Source organism: Hibiscus syriacus, unplaced genomic scaffold (genome assembly GCF_006381635.1).
Source record: "Hibiscus syriacus cultivar Baekdansim isolate YM2019G1 unplaced genomic scaffold, ASM638163v2 tig00001587_pilon, whole genome shotgun sequence".
Lineage (NCBI taxonomy): Eukaryota > Viridiplantae > Streptophyta > Magnoliopsida > Malvales > Malvaceae > Hibiscus > Hibiscus syriacus.
The window spans coordinates 1-22978 of NW_024061877.1; the positions used below are offsets into that span (position 1 = coordinate 1).

Sequence of the window (22978 nt, forward strand, 5' to 3'; positions counted from 1 at the left end):
ACACCTCATCTATATATATATATATAGTTCCTTTTAACCAAACAAAAGAGATTAGGTTGAGGGCTCCACAACGCTCTCATGTATCACATGTTGAGATGAAGATGCCATGAACCAACATCATCATCTCCCTGTCATTTCCCTTCTCCACTATCATATCCATTCCCCTTTTGGTTCTCTGTCTGTTCCTTCTTTTACACTCTTGTTTCTTTTCCAACTTGCTTTCTCCTTTCATTGCGCATGTGAGCTTCTCTATTATTGTTCCCCACTGCCTTCATCAATAATGTCGTTTCAGTATCAGGATAGTATGAAAGAACTAAAGATCCATGAAAGATTAACATAAAAGGTTAAAAGGAAGACATGAAGAGAAGAAAAGATAATGCACATATATTATATCAAATCATTAAATCCAGAAAAACAGCCAAAAATCTTAAGGGTATATGGGATTATACTCCTTTTTCTACCATAATCCTTGAAGTTTAACTAAGCTTCTCTCTCATTGTCATCCTTTGGTTTGCTGAAGAACTTGAGCTGATGTCATTCCAACAACTTGACTATGTGTAAACCTTTGTAACTGTATCATGCGCGCGTAACACCCGTCCGGATAATTTTTAAGCAAGTGTGAATGGGATCCTTGCTCTGCAACTTTCCCGTCGTCGATCACTGCAATGACATGAGCGTTTCGGATTGTTGACAACCGATGAGCAACCACGATTGTGGTTTTCCCGGAGGAGGCACGTCTAGAGCCTCTTGGACGGATCTCTCGGACTCGGCATCAAGGGCGCTTGTTGCCTCATCGAGCAGCATAAGCTCTGCCTTCCTCAGGAGAGCCCTTGCGATGGCGATTCTTGTTTTTGTCCCCCAGAGAGTTGAACTCCTCTCTCCCGACAAATGTTTTGTAACCGTCGGGCAATGAGGATATGAACTTGTGGGCATTGGCTAGTGTAGCTGCCTCGATGATTTCGGCCTCAGTTGCCGACTCATGTCCATAGGCAATATTTTCATAGATGGTAGAAGCAAAGAGGCATGGCTCCTGTGGTACAATTGCAATGTGTTTCTCAAGGATTTTAGGTTGTATTTCCTAATGTCCTTTCCGTCGATCATAACACGGCCAGATGATGGCTCGTAGAATCGCTGAATAAGTGCAATGACCGAGCTCTTACCACATCCACTCGGACCAACAAGGCAAGAGTTTTTCCAGCACGGGCACGGAGATTAAGGTCACGGAAGATTGGGACATCAGACGTGAGGGATAAGAAAAGTCAACATGCTTTAGTTCAACTTCCCCACGGAGGCGATTCTGGAACTGTGTGGCATCAGGGTCATCAGGCTCTATCTCAGTTTTACGGTCAAGAAGATCAAAGACGGACCGCATGGCTCGACCTCCCTTGATGAAGTCAGGAGCCAAAGTCAATGTTTCAGCCGCACCATTGCAGAGACCATGAGAACCATAAATACTCGGATTGTCTTCGAAAAATCAGAGATTCCATGCTTCAAGCCAGGAAGCATACCAAAGACCAAGGGCATAAGAAGCATATAGTGAAAACTGAGCTACCCCAAATCCGCTTCCTGCAATTTGTCCCTTCCAGAAACAGCGCTTCAACGGAGTTTGAAGGCTTGACGAGAATAGGCCAACAATTTTGTTCTCCGAATTGAAGGCGGCGACAGTTCTTACATTGGCAATAGCCTCTCCAGCTAGTTGTGTAGCCTTGGCATGAGCAGCTTCTAAATCTCCTGAGAAACCTTTCATAAACATTTTCTGTTGAAAATCAAACAAATTCAGTTAATGACTTGACAGGAATTAGTTTAGTATATAATTCAAATAACTTGAAAACTCTCACATAGAACAACAGTTTTAGAACGAACCTGCAAAACTGTTGCTGCTACAACCACAGGGAAGACTGAAATGAGGACAAGGGCAAGGCGCCACTGCAAAACAAAGCCGCAGTGCAAGCGACTAACATCAGAGCCGTGTTCTGCACAATCACTGAAATGCGGTCTCCTATGGCTGATCGGACATTGTTGGCATCAAGAGCCAGCCTTGCGGAAATCCGAGCGCTCTCGTTTTCCTCTTGATCAAACCATGCAATTTCATTTTTCAGCACCGCAGTCAGCATCTCTCTCTCACTCGTTTCGTGAGATTTTCTCCCACAATATCCCAAAAGGAATGCTGTAGTGTGTTGAAGAGAAGGGCAGCTGATGAAAGTCCAATCAATAAATAGCAGTATTTCCCGATTTCTCTTCTCATGTAAGCGTGGTCGGGTTGTAGTACACACTGAGAACAGCACTTAGAACATATGCAAAGAAAGCACTCAGGGATCCGCAGACGACGGAACCTATAGAACCAACCAGAGCATAAACCCATTCAGGAGAATTCATTTTCGCAAGGCGCCAAAAGGAACTTGCTTGCTCCTTGAAGGCAAGCTTTTCCATTCGGTAATTAGGGTGTGAGGCCTCAAGGGAAAGGCTAAAATCAGAAGTAGAAAAGTCAGAAAGCCTCCGTGAATATGGTGATCGGCCATATGATGAGTTCGGGTTATAATTGGTGAGCTTACAGAGTTCCTGGCACTAGAAGGCCTGCAGATGAACCATTATGACAGATCTCAAATTAACAGGTAGGCCTTTAGGTTTTAAAAATGTCTAAACTGTTTTTCATGATATTAACAAACACATGCTACTTGTTGAAACTACCTTGCACTACTTTTTCTAGCATTGTTAAGGGCAGTTTCGTGTGCCGCTTCTTGCATTCGGATGAGCTTGGAATAGGTACCATTTTCTCCTTTGGAAATGAGCTCATCATGTGTTCCAATTTCAGAAACACTCCCCTGCTGGATTACAGCTACAAGATCAGCCTTACGAATAGTGGAAAGGCGATGGGCTATTACGAGAGTTGTCCTTCCAATCATGAAACGATCAAGAGCCTCTTGAACCAGCTTTTCTGACTCAGAGTCTAGTGCACTAGTTGCTTCGTCCAATAGAAGAATTGCCGGGTTCTTCAACATTGCCCTGGCTATAGCAATTCTCTGCTTCTGCCCACCCGAGAGTTGAAGTCCTCTTTCCCCAACCTGCCATTTCCAAATTATTACCACCAATTGGTTTATTCTTTCATGTCAAATTTGTCCATTTTTGTAACTTATTTTGCATTTTGTCCCATGACAGAATATGAAAACAAATAAAGCATGGAAATTTTATCAGCTTGCAGTTCAATTACATTTCTTTCCCAAGCTCACAGTGGCATTCACATTAACTTATACAAAGCATAATTTCACCATCATTTTAGTTTTAATTAAAGGCATCTTAAATAAATAAAGGGTCTTATGCCTATTTAATAATGCACCAAGAAATAAGATATTTGTAATTTTAAACCAATTCTTACTAAATTAGAACATTCAGAAATTATTGGTTTTTGAGGCCTTGTATATTTTATTGTCCTTTACTCTCTGACGGTCGTCTCTCCCCCCCCCCAAGTAATTTGGTCTTATTCCTGCACATGCATTGCTGACTGAACCATGTTCCCTTCTGATAAATGCATGCATAGCCAAAGATTTCCCTTATTTGACTTGAAAAATTGTACAAAATTAAAATACAAGTTGGGTTCTGTTTGTTGACCAAATGGAACAACCATATGGCATTAAAAAATCAAACCAAATAAGGTCCCTATGGTCAAGATCCATGATTAAATGTCACCTTCCTTAGTGCCTACTTTATTCATTCCCTCACCTTCTCCAACTGCCATAAAGTCAACAGCCCAACCGGTATATTTAATTAAACAATTATATAGTTCAGCATTTAATTAGTTTCATCTTATGATCTTATAGTTTTATGAAGTTTCCAACCATTTTAATGTTTGGAGTGCTGCAGACAGTAGATAATCCTGGTGAAGTATACAGCTTCGTAAAAATTATTAGAACCGATATAGAAATGAACCATACGAGATTAGCTAACCTGAGTTTCGAAACCATCAGGAAGCTTTACGATGAACGAATGTGCGTTGGCCACTCTGGCAGCTTCTTCGATCTCGATTTGGTTCGCATCGGGCCTACCCAGAAGAATGTTTTCTTTAATGGTGGTGGCAAAGAGGGCAGGCTCTTGGCTCACAAGTCCGATTTGTTGCCTCAACCATCTCAGCTTAATGTCTTTATGTCATGCCGTCGAGCAAAACTTCTCCTGCAGAAGAACATTAATTACTGAGATTTCAAACCCTACAAACAATATCTGCAAATACGTGTATCCACATGGACTAAATGAACTCCAACAGCATAGAAACATTTACTTCAAGGGGATAGATTCGATGTGTTTGTTAGAGGTTGAAACTTAAATAGTTTAGTAGGCTACCTGAGGTGGGATCGTAGAATCTCTCAATGAGGAGACGACGGTACTTTTACCCGAACCACTGCTTCCCACCAAAGCTATGGTTTTTCCAGCTGGAACTGTTAGGGAGAAATTGTTAAGGATACTTACATCTAGCCTTGATGGGTATGCAAAATCCACATTTTTCAGTTCAACTAAACCGGTAACGGACTCCAACTCCAAACCAGACTCGCTGTTTTATCGATCCCCGGTTTGTGATCAATTATACGGAAGATTTTCGCCGCTGCCACTTTGGCCTTGGCAAATGCAGACATGCTTGGTGCAGACTGGCCCAAACCCCTAATAATTAAAGAGAGATTTTAGGAAATCAAATACTTTACCAACAAAAAAATGTTGAAAACAGAGTACTTACAATCCACCAATCATAACAGCAAACATGGTGGCAATGGCAAGTCCTCCATTGGTGTAATGATGCCTAACCAGGTAACCTCCATACCAAAGAAGAAGAGCAACAACAAAAGACGACAAAGTAAGTCGCCCCCAATCCCATTCCCTTTGCGAATCCGGTTTTGTAACCGAGCTTTGAGCAACCTTCAATGCCGAAGAGTAGGCTTGTAATGCTCTTGACTCACCAACAAAAGCCATAACAACCCGAATTTGAACCACCGTCTGCGATTAGCAATAACCAGATGAGAAAACAGAGGGAAATCTGGGAATAAAATGATGGAAACTCAAATTTTGCACCCTTTTTTTACCTGTTCTACAATATTTCCTCCTTGAGATAAAGCTTCTTGGCTTTTTGCAGACAGCTTGGCTAATGTGGTGGTATGGATTGCTCCAATCACAGCAATGAGAGGAACCACTGCAATGTGACCAAAGCCAATTGCCATACTGCTGTAAAACCCACCACAAAACCAGACACAAAGGTTGCCATGTAGTGGATGAAATTTCCCAACTGCACAAAACAAAGCCAAATTTTTTAATTTTTACAGAAAAGGAATTTTTTTTTAAAATTATATTTCAGTTTCTTCTTTACCTTCTCGCTAATGGCATCCTGCACCATCACTGCATCAGTGTTGATGGCAAACACAACATCAGATGTTCTAACCTCAGTGTCAAAGTATTGAATGTCTTGATTCAAAGCTGCTTCCAAGTATTTGATCCTCATCTTGTTGTTTGTCGCTCTCCAGTCCACATCCAACAAGATATTTCTGCATAAAAAAATCAGGCTTTAAACAACCCAGAATTGTGAACTAAAACCAGAAGAAGATAACTTTTTTTTCAATGAATTTAATGACCTGCCCATGAAGATGCCCAAATTGCAGCGCCCACCACAAGGAAGTAAAATGCATACTGCAAATCAAGAAAAAGAATAGAAGAAACGTTTACTTTTTTAGTGAAAATTCGTTTAGGGAAAAATGGAGTTTTAAAAAGTAATGACCTTTAAAACTTCTTGCATCATCTTGTCCATGTTGTTAGCATTAGAACCAAAAGAATTGACAAGATCGGCAAAGAAACGGAGGAATATAGGCAAAGAACAGCCGTGTACAAGAGCACCAAGTGAGCCAATTCCCATCAACACATAATCCAAACCATCAGCAAATCTAAAGAGTTCACCAAAACCAACTGAAGGAACATCATCTGATTTCTCTCCTTTCCCACCATTACTACTCCCATCTTTCTTCTTCTCCGAAGAAGAAGAAGAAGAAGCTGCAGAGTTTTCCATTTCTCTTCTTCTCTCTCCTGCACTTCCCTGATGAGCTTGAGCTTCAACTTGAGTTTCCTCCGGTTGTGACACAAGTTCAAGGCCTTGCATTTCGGACCATTTCCATTGCTCGATCGTCTTTGTCTCTTCCGAATCTTGTGACATTTGCAAAATAAAATAAAAATATCTAAGTTTTACGAACTAAAGACTCTCTTCATTATCTCTTTTCCCCCAGTATTTATCTGGCTTTTTCAACTCATTGTTTCCCACTATTTAAACTTTTGCTAATCTGTTTGTTCTTTCTCAGTTTTTACACCTATGTTTTGCTGTTGTTTTAAGACATCATATCAACCATTAGCGGTTGAATGGGATTTTTATTTTCAAAAACATGGAAAGTGACAAAACATGCAAAAGAAAGGGATTTCCAACCGAAAACCAGTGTGTGAATACATAGTGATGGGAGTTTGACCAAAACAGCTTCAAAACTGTGGAGAACAAAAAAGAAAGAAACCCAAATACCAATTAACAGTCCATTAATCTCATGACTGTTAAATTTATTTTCTTTAATGAAGAATTGGCTTATTTATCAAGTAGATTTGCTCAAATATGCCTTGTTCTCGAAGTTGAAACCTTTAAATAATCATTTTAACCTTCCTCTTGTGTGATTTGTGTGCCAATCTCCATTAATCTCGCTGTCCTTTCCTAACCATATGTTAAAAAAACACCACCACTCACATTGTTACATATAAAACCAAGCACCGAAACATCTTTTTGTCAATGATTCACACAAAGTAAAATAAAAATATGTATTTTTCAATGAAAAAGGACGATGGAAATACATATTGGTCCATTTTTAACGAAAGCAGAGTTACTTGTAAATGCACAGTTTTTTTTTTTTTTTTGATAAGTAAAGTTTTTATTTATCCAAAAGGAAGCAGCAAGCTATTACAAAGAACATTCAAACGACTAAATCAAATTCCAAGCAAGACACAACCTCCTATTACATTATCCAATATGTTCACATGACTCCTATACATTTTGATTCTAACTGCCTCTCTAACTCTATCAACAATTTCCTCAGCTGGACGGATCACACCTCTAAAAATCCTGTGATCCGCTCCTCTCAGACAAAATAACAAAACTAGTCCAAGCTAGCTTTAGTATTCGAAAAAGGGATTTACCTTTCAAACTCGATACCAGCCAGTGCAAAGCATCATTCCAGCAGTGAAACACCTGAAGCTGGAGTCCACAAGCTCGCAGAATAGTACCCCAAACCTCCTTTGCATAAGAACAGTCCAAGAAGAGATGATTTCGGGATTTCTGGCCAGCAGCACATAGCCCACATGCATCATCAGTCACCACGCCAAATCTGACTAATCTGTCCCTTGTTGGCAACCTATCAAGAATCACCATCCAAGCTATAATGGAAAATTTAGGAATATGAGCAGTGAACCAAATAAGTACATGACAATCAACCTTGTCTCTCTTTTCTCGAACACTATCCCAAATCCAACCACCTTTGAACTGCACCAAATTAGTAGCAGACCAGAACAGTCTTCTAGCTTCATCCCTTAGCTTTATCAATTTCCTGAGAATCCAGCTAAAATGGAGTTTGCAACCAACATTCCAATAATCCATAGTTTTGAAGCAATAACCTTTGATCCATGCAATCCATAAGGACCCCTCATCAGCAAGAATTTTCCTGACAAGCAAAAGGCAGCAAGCCTTGCTCCAATCTGTTAACTTCCTTAGGCCCAAACCACCTTCAGATTTTAAACAAAAAATCTGACTCCAGCTCACTCTAGCCCCTTTTGCTGGAATATCATTTCCCCTCCAAAAAAACCTCATGCAGAGCTTCTCAATGTCAGTAATAACACCTTTGGGCAAGACAAGTTGTCTACTCCAATAGCCAAAGATGCTAAATAAAATAGATTTAACAAGCTGAAGTCTTCCCCCAAAGCTTAGATGCCTGCTAGACCATTTATCAATCATACTCTTAATTTTAACAAGTAAAGCCGAGCAATCCTTACTTATGAGCTTTCGAGTAACCAAAGGCACTCCTAGGTATCTAACAGGCAACTGGCCAATTTTGAAACCATTAGCTAAATGAATCTGCTACAGGCTATTCTCAGGCACCCCACTAGCAAAAAACTCAGATTTCATAGCATTTAATCTTAAACCAGAGAGTTCATAGAAACTGTCGAGAATGCTCACAACCCCAATAACAGAATCAAGAGATCCATGGCAGAACAGGAGTAAATCATCAGCAAAACAAAGGTGGGTAAGATAAATTTTCTTGCATTTTGGATGGAACTTAAAGACACCATCCTTAGCAGCAACATTCAGCAGGATTGAAAGCACATTCATCACAATAACAAAGAGGTATGGAGACAATGGGTCCCCTTGCCTCACTCCTCTTGCTCCCAAAAAATACCCTACCAAACTACCATTTAAAGAAATAGAATACATAGGAGAAGTCATACATGCTTTGATCCATCCACAAAAAATGGAAGGCAAACCCAAAGCTTCAAGAACATTCAGTAAAAAAAACCCCAGCAAACTGAATCAAAAGCTTTTTGGAGATCTATTTTCAAAGAACATCGAGGAGAAAGATTTTTCCTAGAGTAACCTCTAACAATCTCCTGAGCAAGCAAGGTATTTTCAGCAATATTTCGACCCTTTACAAATGCTGATTGGTTATGAGAAATCATACCAGGGAAATAGACTGCCAGTCTAGTGACTAAAATCCTTGTAATTGTTTTGTAAATAACTGAGCAGCAAGAAATAGGCCTAAAGTCCTTAGCCATACAAGCATTCAAGGATTTAGGCACCAAGGTAATTGTGGTGGCATTAAAAGCAGGCAGGAGTGAAGATGTATGAAAGAAATACCTGATAGCAGCCAGAAAATCTTTACAAACAATCTCCCATGCTACCTTGAAAAACCATGGAGTGTAACCATCTGGCCCTGGGCTTTTATCTTTCCCCTGCCTGAAAAGTGCTTCCTTAATCTCCTTATCTGTGATCTCACCAACAAGGAGTGCATCAGCTCCATCAGGCAAGGAGTAGTTCAACAAAGATTTCAGTCATTCCACATAACAGCCCTTCACGAGAGGGTCAGGAGTGCCAATAAGGCCCTTGAAAAAATTAACCAGCTCAGTAGCCATACCATCAAAAGATTCATGAAACGCCCCATTCTCATCTTTAATAATTCTAATAGTATTCCGTTTTTATTTGATTCAACTCTCTGATGAAAGAATTTAGTATTCAAGTCACCTTCTTGCAACCAGTGAGCTTTTGCTTGTTGCCTATAAAACTCAGATTCTGCAGCTTCCAATTCAATTAATTCTGCCTGAACCACTTCTCTTCAGCCACTCTTCTATGATCAACTTGGCCAAGATTGTGAATCTGGATAGATTCCAGTTCAGCCCTCTTACCAGCCACTCTACCAGAGATGTCAGAGAAAAAGCTCTTGTTAAACTCCCTTAACACAGGTTTGAGCCTTTTCATCTTGCAGAACAGAATTTGCATCGTATTTTCAGTACACTGTTCTTGCCAAGAATCCCTTACCACCCTCAAAAAATTTACATTTGCAGTCCAACAATTAAAAAATTTAAAAGGCTTAGGCCTATGGACTTGAGCACTTCTTTGAGACCAAACTATGCCAAGGCAGTGATCTGAGACTCCCTGAGCTTGAAACTCCACAAATGAGTCAGGGAATTCCAGCAACCATTGAGAATTTATAAGTATTCTGTCCAGTTTTCGAGCCAAATAAGAATTTTCTTGCTTATTTGACCAGGTGAACAGGGGGCCAGAATAAGGATGGTCCTACAACTCCAAATCCACCAAGCATCCTTTAAAATCCTCCATGTCAGAACTGCTATACAATCCCAAAATATCAAAATATGAACTTTCTTGAGCATTGGAAACAACATTGAAATCACCCCCAATAAGCCATGTGAGAGAACCAATGTCAGCTTCAAGATTCTTCAAATGCTCCCAAAGACCCCTCCTAGCCAGTCCATTGTTTCTACCATACACAGCAGTAATAACCATGCTATGACCAACTACATCTCCAACAATAGTAAGGGCCTGATCACAACCTTTTAAGAAAGAAAAAGCCAGCCCTTTCCTCCACAACACCCAAAGCCTGCATCCATCAGAAAAATCATAATTAGCAGCAAAATTCCAATCAACACTCAAAGCTTCAAAAACCTTTGAGAAATTTGCACTTCGAACTCTAGTTTCCATAAAACATGTAACATCAACACATAGAGCCTCCAACCTCCTCATGACTCTTCTTAATTTGAGGCTATTATTGATCCCCCTAACATTACAAAAACTAAATATCATTTGTTAGGTATAGGAGGATCTCTACTAGCAACACCACAACTTACCTCAAGGCCATTAGCCCTATCCAAATGCTCTTTCTTTTTTGTCTTTATTTCATTAAGAAGCATAGCAACTCCCAAGGATGTTGTTCTAGTCTTCCTTGGCCCATCAAGAACACCACCTCCAGCAAGAGTTTCCAATTTGCTAGATGAACCAGTATTATCCTTCTTTTTCCCCCTAGCCTTCCTCTTTTGATTTATGGAATCTTGTAGAGAAGGGAAATCTCCACCATAGTTTGTAGCTTTAGGGATGATTTTATCTCCAGCAGCATCAATCTGACCACCACTAATCGAAACTTTCTCGACAGCTTGTAGAGATTGAGCGTGAAGAACAACACTCCCCATTGACTCGGCCTTACTACCATGACTAGCAGGGTCAGTTGGCAGCTCACCAGAACCAACTTGGTCATCTTTCCCATGACTGTCTGCCACTTCCTTATCCACCTGCAGAGAGGGATCAGTAGGCTCTTGAAGAGCAAAAACAGATACTTCCTCAACAACACCTAATTTCAAACTAGTAGCCCTTTGCATCTCACTACTTGATTGAGTCGTCTGAGTGGCAGAGGAAGAGGGAGCCAAAGGCAAGCTAGAATTACCAACCAATCCCTCTTTACTAGCATTACCAAGAGTACTTGAACTCACATTCTTCCTCCAAAAATGAGTTTCCTTTGTTTCCTTGGTTTTCACAGGGGCTTTTAGCACTTCAACACAACTACTTGCTAAATGGCCAAAAGTGTTACACTGCAAGCAAATCTTAGGAAACCAATGAGCATACACCCTATTTTTTGCAATAGAGCCATCCCTTAAAACTACATGGATCACCTCAGGGATCACTGCCCCAGCTTCAACCTCAACACAAACTTTGGTAAATTCGAGTCTCTCCTTTGAAGAAGTAACAATATCCATATACAATGGATTACCCACATCACTAGCTATATAGCTAAGACCTACTCGAGAAAAAAGCTCCAAAGGAAAATTGTATAATTGAACCCAGACAAGCATGCATTTTAGATCAAAATCAAGTTTCCTCAAGCTCGGTTCCCATTTTCTTAACACAAGAGGCTTGTTTTGAATGTGCCAAGGGCCATTCTCAAGCACCCAGTCTCTCAAATCCGAATTAGATAATGAAAAACATATAGGTTGTGCCCAGCCAAGCTTACCTTAACATGAGAAGCTTTCCCCCAAATAATCTCAGCAATACGCTGCATAGAGCCAAAGTTGGGAGCGTCTCCAATGAACTGCCCAACCATAGCACAATCTCATTCAGCAATTCCCTCATCAAATACAGCGACAGGAGGCTTTACAGTCGAAATACCCTCCAGCACTTCAGGCGGAAAGAACTCTAGGGATTGCTCCTTCGTTCCTCGAAAAAGCTTTCTCCAATCAAGCTCGGAAGACAAAGGTTCCATAAAATTCAAGAAGGAATAGAGAAAACAGATCAGTTGCAACCAAAATCAGGAAGAAAACCCAGCAATCAGCAACGAAGAAGACCAAGATCTGAGTGCCCATTAGACCTGCTATCAAGCGCCCAGAGCAGTTCCATCACTAAAATTCAGCTAATTTTATAAAAATGGAGATGTGTGTTTTTTTTATTTTGTTTTATTGTAAAAAAGTAAAAATAAAAATGGTGATGTGTGTTTTTTTTAATGTTAATATGGTTTTATCTTGTGGTGAGACATTAATAGCATCGTTAATTTTTTTAACGGTGGTGACCAAAACATAACATGAAGTATAATTTAAAAAAAATAAATTATTAAAATAAAATTACGAGAACAATTAACTGACTAATATGACTTTATCTTGTGGTGAGACATTAATAGTATCGTTAAATTTTTAACAATGGTGACCAAAACAAAAAAGAAACATAACATGAAGTATAATTTTAAAAAAAAGATAAATGATTAAAATAAAATTACGAGAATAATTAACCGACTAAATACGTAGTTTACCCAATTATTAATGGTGTCAAAATAAATGAGCTCACTCACCAACCGAACCAATCACTTAATTCAAAATAAAGTGAAATGGAAAGGGACTTTAATGGAAGATTAAGTGGTAAACACTAACTGTTAGTATTAATTAAGTGCAATAATAGTATTTTGTCCACTAAGCAAGATTGGATCAATCTTACAAGACACCTCATTAGTTAAGGAGCAAGGAGTAATCTTGAGGCTTAATAAAAATGGGGTTTAAAGAGTTTAGGTATCCTGACCTGACATGCCTACTTCAATTCAGGTTGGAAGGTCAGTAAGCAATAATAAATTCGAGAATTTTGGACTAAATAATTGTTTCCCAAATCTTAAATTTTGTTTTTAACCTCTAGTCCTCTATTAACCTTGGATATAAAACATGAAACCTAGTACAAATTTTCACCCTAAAATATTAATGGTTGTTGAGGAAAGAAATGAGATGGCTTTCTACGGTTCGATCTCTTTTAATTTGGATAAAAAGTTTTACGGGAGTATTTGTGGAAAAAAAGAGAGAACATATAAATTGAAAAAGATGATTAACGATAGAGAGATTCATAAAATGAAAAATAGTCATTTAATCTTATATTATATCAAAATATTATTTTTGGTTGGAAGTTATAAAATTTTATAATTTTAAAATTAGATAAACAAATAATCCTAAAAATTTGACTAAATTTTTAAGGATAAATAAATAAATTCACTAAAACATTCTTGAAAAAAAAAAGTAAAGTAAAATCCCAAGTTGGAGCTTTAACAATAATTTATCAGATCCAACAACTAAGATCTCATCAATTTCCCACCATTAATTCTTGTCCCTAGAGAGAGAGAAAGAGAGGAGAATTTCATTTGCAGAAATGCACATTATACACTTAATATTATATATCAAACTGAAATTCTTTAAAGGAAAAAAAAAGAAAAAAGAATAGGATTCCACCCAGAAAAATAAAAGGAAAAGAAAACCCAGGTCAGGAAATCATTAACAAATCTGGGGATTCCTCTAAATTTTGTTCTTTATAGAAAATGGCAGCAAACGGACCAATATTTTGAGAAAAAAACTACCATTTGTATTCTCGAATTTTAGCCATTTTCATACTCCTCAGTCAGAGTACTTCCACCTGCCAACGTCGCTGTATTATTTGTATTTGTTTTATCAATGACCTGAATTAACTTTCAATTCGGGTTACATATATTAGCTCACATTTCAAAAGGTATTTTTTTAAAAAAATATTTATGACTTATATATTCTAATTAAATCTAAGTCATTTATTTATTTAAATTTAATAACTATAAATTAGTATAGAATTTATTAATTTTATATAATATAAGTGGATTTTAACTTATATATTAGGAGAAATAAGGGTTACTTTTAAAAAATAAAATATAAAGAAGTGTTATTGTAATTATCCCTATATATGGGATATTATAATATTATGTTATGATAGATCAAATTTTTCACCTTGAACCTAATTCAATCTGACCCACCCTTAAAGGAAACACTCGACCCAGACTTATTAACTTGCATTTTCAAAATAATAATTTAATCATATCATATTATATCATATCATATCAAAACTCATTAAATTTAGATAAAATATACATCCCATATATATATATATATATATATATATATATATATATGGGGGAAGAAAAACAGGGGTTATCTCTCTCTTTTCACGCTTGCTGTACTGGGTATTCTCTGCAAATCCTCATTGGCAAGGTTGTGTAGTTTTAGGCCATTTGTCGACTTCTGGTGCAGTGTTAGGGCAGGCCCACCTTCATAAGGGCAGTTCGGTGAACGAATTTAGCTACAGAAGTTGATCTTGCTACACCTAAAGTCATGGGAAACAATTACTGCTTTATTTTTTTCCTTTTGCAGGAAATGCAACAGAGGGAAATTTTGGTCAATCAAAATTAATTAAGATGCTGCTTTAAGAAGTGACCAGAGTCAGAGTTGGAGAAAAAATAACACTCTCCAACTACTCTATACTGATGATTATACGGTCAATTTAGTATTTATTTTTTATAATTAATGAAAATTTGTTTGAATAAAAATAGATAAATTGAATAAATTCAAATCATTAAACTTCGATATGTCAAAAAAATAAACATTATCTCTTCTAGTTTTGAAAATTAAAGTGTCTTTTAATTTGCTAGGGCCATGAACTACCATGATCCATCTATTCGTCTCAACCTTTATGTTATCCCTCTTAATTTTGGTAGTTGGATCTTAATTTATATATAATTTTCTGCTAATATATATACTACAGCTACATGTAATCAATTTCATGTTCTACCTTTCTCTTCTACAGAATAATTAGTTGTCTTTAGAAAAGAAGATAATGCCGTAATTTTAAAAAAAAAGTTATCGACCCAATATAAATTAATCGTCATGATTTCATACTCTTTGGACTCTAGACAATACTATGAATCAACCGTGTATAGTTAAAGATTTATTAATATTGTGTAAAATTCTTTTTATAATTTTAGGATAGTTTGATTGTATGAAATCAAAGTATGAGATTAACTCCTTGTTTATATATGAAGTGAGAGAACCTTATTGATGTTTAAAAATATCTGACTCAATTAATTTAGCACGTTGATTCATCGATCTGAACCCAAAAAATGGGGGTAGTTCTCTAAAATAATTATCCAGCCTTTGATTTTTCACGGGTATTTGGGCCAAGTTTGAGTTGTGTTTTTATTTTAGGTTTTTCAATATTTTTACCTTAAAATTAATTTTAAATTCCTAAATTCTTTCTAGCTTTGTATTATGTCCTTTAAAGTTTTAAATTTAAAAAAAATATTAATTTATCAATGTGGGGTTCGAATGAAAAAATCACAATCGATATTAATATTTTTAATATTTTCTTTGGGAAATAAACTTTAATACATATATCCTTAAAACTAACTTCAAATCACTAATTTTTGTGTATGATTATGTATTATGAGCTTTTAAACTTTATGTATTTTCTATGTGATTATGTATTATGAGCTTTTAAACTTTATGTATTTTCTATGTGATTATGTATTATGAGCTTTTAAACTTTATGTATTTTCTATGTGATTTTTTAAAAAAGTTTTGGATTTGAAAAAATAAAAAATATATACCTGTGACCCAAAAATATGGGTACTCTAGTTTTACGAGTACCCAAACTTAACGGACCGAGACATGGACCAATAAATATATAACTAGGAAAATCGGGTATCCGAAAATACGGGTATTCAATTTTAAATACTCCAAAGAGAGATATTCTTAGGATCTTATGTGATGGGATGAACTTCTAAAATTTTAAAAGAATGTGAATTTATAAAATTTGAAAGGGTGTAAAAATATATTATTAATATAAATACAAAAAAATGGTTGTCTCTTTTTCCCATATGTATGGAGTAAGGGGGAGGTAAGATAGTAGGCTACCCCCAACACCATGTTGAGAGCAGCTTCCGTAAGAGACCTCCGAATTATGAAATGCCCTCCGTGGGACTCAATCCCACGACCTCAAGGTTAAAAACCTTGTGCTCTACCAACTGAGTTGGATATTATATAAGAATAAGCATTAGTTGGGTTGAGTTAGGTTTTTTTATCGATTGTCGTCTACCATCCTTTCTTGGTTCATCCCTGCTTAAGGGCCACAGATACGTTAAGGGATTTATTAAAAATATGCATGGATATTATTAGATAAGAATAAGTATGAGTTGGGTTGAGTTAGGTTTTTCTATCGATCTGACCCGATCTGAAAAATATATAACATCCACCCAAAACTCAACTTGAACCGAGTTTAGGATAATTTCACCCGACCCAAAATCCAACATGCATTTTAAGATAAAACTCAAACCCGACCCGAAGTAAATATATTTATAATTATAATTTTATTTAATAAAATAAAAATCTAATAAAAAATAATATATAGAAGAATATTATTGTAGTTATATTTAAATATATAAATTATAATTATATTATTTTTTTAGGTCACATCAAATTAAATATTTTATCCTAAATTTGAATTCAAGTTAACCTGAACTTATCTCTAAAAACATGACCCAAAGTCATACTAAAAAACCGACCCAATAAATCACTAATAAGAAAAAAAGGAGGACATGTACTGAGATATTAATAGTTAATATACAATTGGCTAATCGTTTCCATTGCAAAGCGTACTTCACTTTGGAAATCTCTGTTACTTTGCTGTGCTGAGGTTATATATTATTGACGGAAGCACCGGTAGATTCGGATGGATAATACCCATGAATCTTTTACAAAACACCTAAGAAATTATTTTTGTTAAATTAAAATTGCACAACAACCATGGGATGTGATCATTTGATAGGGAATATAATAAAATAAAACATGTAAAATTCCAGGAAGTTCGGTAAAATTTAGGTGTAAAGCAGGTGAGTCGGTGGTCAAACTTCCAATAAAAAAATTACTTACAAAAGAATATTATTATTAATAGGAATTATATATCTAAAATATATTCTATTTTCCATTTAAGTACCTATTTTTTTAAATAAACATATAAAATTATATTTTTAATCAAAATATGTACCTAAAATATTTTTATGTCAAAATAGGTACATAAACTATTCAAACGTTTTCATCTGAGTTCTAAAATAGTTGATATGCACCATTAAATAAAGAATATTTTAGGTACTTGGATGAAAAAATCGAATATTTTATGTGCTTATTTTGACTAAAAAATATTTAAGATATATATTTTGACCAAAAAGATAATTTTATGTACTTATTTTGACCGAAAATGCTATAGGTACTTAAATAAAATAGATAATATACTTTATGTATTTATTTGTTATATAAGTCTTATTAATCTCAATGATTTAATTGGCAGGTAATATACAAAAGTAGAGGGGAGAGACTAATATTTAAATAAAAGGGTAAAATACACAAATAGTCACCTGAATATATTATTAAAAGTTACAAAATGATCACTCAGTTATTCATATATTCCAAACTCACCCTTTTTGTTAAAAAATTAACGATCATATGAGTTGGGCGTTAACTTGTTGACCGAGATATGATAAAAGAGTGTTTAATCAAAAATATTTAAACCAACTACCCATAACTTTCACATTTTGGACCGCAAATGTTAACTTTTCAAATGTACAAGGATTAAAAAATCCCCTTTTAGAAAAGATAAACTAAAATAAACTTTTAATACAATATAGGGACTTATTATGGACTTTAACCAAACCCCACTCATATATAACTCTCAAAAGTGAAGCACGTGATTGACACTATACCATCCCATTGTCTTTACTGTGATTGAGTGTGCATAAATCATTGTTAATTATATTATTATGTTAATCTGTTACAAGTTTATTAAATTATACTGATTAATTTTGATATAATACGAATAATAATCATTATTCAATGCCATGTGAAATCAGAGTTGAATAAGCCATAATTAGTTGTGACCTAAAAGTGTTCAAGATCATTGCACCAAAAAAAAAATGTTCAAAGATTAAATTAATCCAAAGACAATGATAAAATTTTTATTTGCTTAAATTTATTTTTTTATTTAAAATATTATATTAATTAATTTTTTAAAAAATATATATTTGATTTGGGTCAAATCCATATGAATGAAATTAGCTATCTCAAAAGTTATTTGACGAACTACAAAATTAATTATTAAAATATAAGTATTTAATTTATATTAAAACATTGTTTTAAGATATTAATAAAATTTATTATTAAATGTAATTATATTCTTTATGACTAAACATGCGATATATTGATAAGAAACATTATTTTAATTTCGATTGATATTAAATTTTGGGTTGAATCTTAAGTAACACCACCTCCTCCTCCTTATGAAAAATACAATTATATTTATTGACAATAACAAATCTGCATCTTGAAATTTTCCTATTTCATAATTTTAATTTTATTAATATAGGATATTACTATCATTTTGTATAGTTTTGAATAAAATTTAAATATTTAAATTCAAATATACGTTTTTTTATAAATAAATTAACTTAATATTTTCAACATTAAGCGATAAATAATTGTCTACTCACATATTTTACTCAATAACTTTTTAGTATAAATATAATAATATTTTTTTATAGAATATAATATGGTTATGGAAAACATTTAAAGTGTGTTTGGGCTATATTTAAAAAATATATATATATATATAATATGATGAATAGACCCCATCGTTATTATATACAATATCTTTCCCTTGTCTTATTAAAATTGCAATACATCTTTATGACTATATAAATCAAAAGAACAACCCATCAGATTTGGGAGTGAAGTTCCAGCAAACTTGATAATATGATGGACCCTCCCAAACCTATTTTCCATAATTACTTTTATTTCACAGGATTAAATACTTTATAATTTCAGATTGAAGAATTAATATACATGGATGTGGGGTGTACTTATATTTATTTTGTTAATATAAAACATTTGATTCTTTAAATTATTACATACCATACTATTTGTTTAATCAAAAAGCTTTCCACGATCTCGAGCAGCGGAAACCAAGTAAAAGAGATGGTAGGGCACTTGCTAGACATGTGATCCAAAAGTTGAACAAATTTATTTATTTAGTAAATATTAGAGTAGAAGCATGAAACTGTGTGAAATCCAAAATATTTGTGGAATGCAGCCTTTGGACTCTCAATTCCAAGCTAAAACTATGAGTGCCCTTTTATTTGATTACATCTACACATTTTGTCACAAAAAGCAAACTAATTTTTGTTGATTTATAAATCAGTTTTATGGTTAATGACAAAATATAGGTTACGATAACTATATGCAATTTATCTTTTCTGGTTTGGCTAAAGAGTCGTAATCAACTACTTTTATAAAGAATGAAGATGATGAACAATGTAAGAGAAAAGAAGAGAAGAGAGAGATAGAACGAATTCAAGAGATCGGGTCACCTATCCACTGTGTTGGAAGTTTTATATACTGATTCTCAATGTACATGAATGTCAGGTTTAATATCATAATTATTATTTGCAAGTCGATAAAGTGAATCGACAATATCATTATATAATAGAGTTTATTGGTTATGAATTTGATTGCGATCAGATCAACTATGCGAAAGATATAAAATTCTAAAAGTTTGGATAAGAGGAAGCTATTTGGAAGAGGTGTAACATAAAATAAACTATTAAAAATGGAGTAGAAACTAATTTCTCCCAAGTGTTTTGGTAAACAAGTCGAAAATGCCATCAAATTTCACATGGGGAAATAGTTGCATTTAATCACTACCCTACAAAATACCTGCCATTTTTATGGGTTCTAATATAATCCTATCTCAATTGAAATCTACTCTATATCACTTTTATATTACTTTTTCTGCTTTAATGGTTAGATTAGATTAGATTAGCACTCATTTCTTTCTTAGTTTGATTACAGCTAGAATTCATATGCAAAAACCAAAATTGCCCATATACTCTTTCAATCTGTAATCACAGTTAATCATGCCATTTGTTTTCAATCTTTCCAATAATCACACTTTTAGTACTAAAATTTGTCACATATTCATTTGAAAACATTTTTTATGGGTTTGGGTCGAATTTTATTTTGTCACCTTAAAAAACAAAATTCGATTTAAACCCGATTTTTTTAAAAGTTCAACTCAATCGGGTCAGGTTCGGGCATAATGAGCACCAGGAAGTGGGAAATCTTTGCAAGATTTGGGTTTGATGGAGAGATTATACCAATTAATGTGTCTACGAATAAACAAACGACAGCCTACATAAATATTAGTATTTATTTTCTCGAAGAAAATTGATTTACCCGTAAAGGAGAACATTTCTACCCAGTTGTCGATTAAAAATCTAAATATGGTTGTGTGGAAAAGGGACAGCAGGGAGGAAAAAAATGGGTGCAGCTTAGAAACTAGACTCCATAAAAAGTCAAAATCCGATAACCCTACTCCTTTCATTTCATGCAAACAAAGCTTGACTTTCTTGGCTCCGATTTCTAAAATTTAATTAGTGCTTGAAAACATCGCTTAATTTCCTATTAGGGTTCATTTAATTTATTTGAATATCGAATATGATTAGGTTTATTTATGGGTCCCAAATAAAGAGCTAACGATTGAAAAACTTTAATCTTTTGCTCAAATTTTGAAAATGAAAGAGGAAGTTACCCCCAAAATCTTATACGACAAGCATAAGAAAAGCTGTATAAATAAAATTCGACATTTTTATCCAAAACGTGGTAGGTTTCTATATGAAATAAAATTTGTGATCATATTAGATCCAAAAAAAATTCGCCCACTTGCAATCCCTAGTTTCAACCGTTACTTTTTGTAGTAAGTTCTAATTTAGTAGGAAAATGCTCGAATAATGGAATAAACTTTTAGAGGCTGTTAATAAAAAGTCTAACTTTTCAAAATAATCAAATAAGGGTCCATCATATTTTTGATATGCTTAAGTAAGGGTTTAATTTTTTAATACGATTAAATAAGGATGGAATTTTAAAATATGTGGTGTTTGGTAAACAATTTTTTTTTTGAAGAGATTTTAGTTTATTTAAGCATAAATAACTGATTGATAGTCAAACCTTTCAATTTTAGTGTTTGGTAAACACCTTTTTGAAATAGCTGATTGTGCAAAATAAGGTGAAAATTAAAACGTTGGAAAATCCAGCGGTTTGGGAGAGTTGATTGCAAAATAAGATTTAAATGACATATTTGACCTTATTATTTCCATAATTACATCATTGCCATAAAACCACACCATGTTTCTTAAATATTTCTATTTGTTTGTACTCGTTTGGATATGTATGTCTTTCTTGAATATTTATGTAATCTAAATTTATTTTCAATGAAATTGTGTAAAATCAATTTTATGCAACGTCTAATGATGAATTAATGAAATTTTATTTTATTATTCTATTTTTTAGTTGTAGATTCTCAAATATATTTTAGTTAAGAAAATATAGCAAAACATGAAAGTATATTTGTTTGTACTTGTTTGGATATGCATGTCTTTCTTGAATATTTATGTAATCTAAATTTATTTTCAATGAAATTGTGTAAAATCAATTTTATGCAACGTCTAATGATGAATTAATGAAATTTTATTTTATTATTCTATTTTTTAGTTGTAGATTCTCAAATATATTTTAGTTAAGAAAATATAGCAAAACATGAAAGTATATTTGTTTGTACTTGTTTGGATATGCATGTCTTTCTTGAATATTTATGTAATCTAAATTTATTTTCAATGAAATTGTGTAAAATCAATTTTATGCAACGTCTAATGATGAATTAATGAAATTTTATTTTATTATTCTATTTTTTAGTTGTAGATTCTCAAATATATTTTAGTTAAAAAAATATAGCAAAACATGAAAATAAAAAAAAATATAAAGTTGATATTTTATACCAAGTTAATAGTATGTATCAATCTCACTAAAGTATTTTATCTGAATAATTTCACCTCAATAAAGACTAAAGTATTGTAAAATATACATGTGCTTAACAATTAAATGTATCATACATTTATTTGTCATTTTACCCATATAAGCTATCAACTATTAGTTAAATTTACCGAACACTTTTTATATAAACAGTTAATCAAATCAATTTCTCAAATCAGCTAATCAAATCAGTTGATCAAACCATTTACTAGAATTAGCTAAAAAAATCAACTATAAGTTATTTACCAAACACCCCAATATGTTCAAATAAGTGTCTAATAGTGATATTTGTAATTCTTAGTCAAAAGTATTTTATCTGAATAATTTTACTCCAATAAAGACTAAAGTATTGTAAAACATACACACACTTAACAATTAAATATATCATACCCTTATTTTTCATTTTACCCATATCAACTATCGGCTATCATTTAAATTTTATCGAACACTTTTGTATAAACAATTAATCAAATTAATTTCTCAAATCAACTAATCAAATCAGTTGACCAAACCAATTACTAGAATCAACTACCAACTACCAACTATAAGTTATTTACAAACACCCCCAATATGTTCAAATAAGTGTCTAATAGTGAAACATGTTGTTGCATACATTAGGCCTTCATTTAAGCAGTTGAAAAGATTGAGCCTTTAGTTGACCATTTTAAAATATTATCTTTATTTGAACAAATTTGAAATTTGTTAAACCATTGTCTGATTGTTTTAAAAGATTAAACCCTACGTAAGCAACTCTCGTAAGATTAGATTCTTCTTTGAGCATTGAAACCATTTTTTAAAAGGTTTTGTATGGTATTAGATAAACAACGCATGCAAAATGATTAACGGCTTGGGTCTCATTAAAAAATCTCCCTAACTCTAAATAAAATAGATGAAAAATGGTGCACCATACCGTTGTCAAGCTTACAATCAACAATAGAACTGAGCATACCACACTACGCACGGCCAACAAAACCAATCAATTCCAAAGAAAGGAAATACAAGCAGCATCAGACAGAGATCAGCCATAATAAATGACCACCCAAATATCTTAAAAGAAATGCTCCACAGAATTCTCAAGGTATCAGACAAGCCACACTACTGAACACCAACACCACCTATGCCATTTAACTCAATCCTAACGCATAAGCCCCCTTGATTCAGCACTGCCACTATATGAACAAAAGAATATAATCTC

General features: G+C 34.0%; 1 pseudogene; it reads right to left on the reverse strand.

Annotated features, from left to right (window-relative positions):
* Nucleotides 1-480: 480 nt before the first annotated feature.
* On the reverse strand, nt 481-22351 carry LOC120128335 (annotated as a pseudogene).
* Between the last annotated feature and the right edge of the window lie 627 nt (nt 22352-22978).